We start from the raw sequence: 1,373 nt of genomic DNA on the forward strand, positions 1-1,373 counted from the left end.
TGGGGACTGTTTACTGGGATCAGGGGAAGTATTTTTTCTTCCAAATGTTTTGCTAGTTTCTTTTTGCTTATGGGCCTGTAATGGGCTATTATTGCAACCAGTGTAGGAGAGTGCCCCTTATTGAATAAAAACCATTTTTGGTGCAAACGCCCAAAAAATTTGTAGGCAAGTATAAATGATGATCTTGTCTGTTTAAAAGAGCCAAGGAGATATGAACTTGACACAGCATACACATTTTTGTTATATTCTTTTATAAATTTTATAATTACAAAAAGTTTTTACAAGGTAGTTTTGGGGTAACTATTGCTGACTCATGTTTTGGGTATATGGAGGGCGAAAAACATGGAAACTGAAAATGGGTGACTGCCCCATAAGTATTTTACTCTATTTCACCATGTTTCTGTGTAATTTATTTTAGCTTAAAAATGTTTTTTTCAAAGGAAATTAAGTTTTATTTGGGCCCATTCTGATAATTATTTAAATTCTATTGTTTTTATATAGGGTAAAATACAAGAAAATAAAAGACTTCTTTTAAAAGCTAACATTGATAGGAATGACAAAAATTACTGATCTGGTCAAAGGGTTAATTTTGTTTTGGTTAGTATTGCTAAAAAGGTTAATGGGTTTTTAAAACTTTTAAAAAATTCCCTCTAATTTCAGGTGATGGAACAAGAAATCCCTTGGTGGGTCTCCAATTCGGGAAGTTTGGGCCGGCCGGATGCCCCCCAACTCCACCCAAAACCCCAAGAGAAAGTTTGGGGATAGGCAAGTCTTTTTTTCTTTTTTATTTTTGTATCATCCTTAATTGTTTGTGTGTGGGGCTGGAATAAAGTTTTTTAAAATTTTTTGATGTTTTACTGATGGTGGGAAACCTGGTGAAGATGAAATCCCCTGGGCATCTCCCCTCCACAAAATATTGGGGAAAAAGCCGGCACTAAGATTTTGTAAGTAAAAAAAGTTTATTTTGTGTTTTTCATTCAGAGTTGAAAAGAACCAACTTTACCCAAAGTTCCATTCTCACTTTTTTGTTTTTCTTTTGTCTGTCTGTAAATATTGCACTCATTATTTCCTTTGTAATAAAATAATTGGGTAAAATCACATGTAATGGTCGGGTTGTTGGGGGTGAATGCTGTGATTTTTTCTACAAATTTGATTTTTAAATTTTTTGTAGGAAATGACACCCCCATCCCCCTCCACCTTCAAAGCAGGGGAAAATTTTGTTTTGCTGATCCCCCAGTTTCTGACCGTGTGGAAATTTTTTCCTTCACCAAAGCCCCTTTAGGGGCTTGCGTGCCAAAAAGATTAACATGACCAAGCTGCTCCCCAATTAAAGGTTTTGCTATTATATTTATTGGGGAAATTTAAGTGGGTTT

General features: G+C 35.0%; 1 pseudogene; it reads left to right on the forward strand.

Annotated features, from left to right (window-relative positions):
* The window catches only part of LOC119587370, a 33,850-nt pseudogene that overhangs the window by 19,546 nt on the left and 12,931 nt on the right, over positions 1 to 1,373 (forward strand).

The sequence above is a fragment of the Penaeus monodon genome, chromosome 22 (assembly GCF_015228065.2).
Source record: "Penaeus monodon isolate SGIC_2016 chromosome 22, NSTDA_Pmon_1, whole genome shotgun sequence".
NCBI lineage: Eukaryota > Metazoa > Arthropoda > Malacostraca > Decapoda > Penaeidae > Penaeus > Penaeus monodon.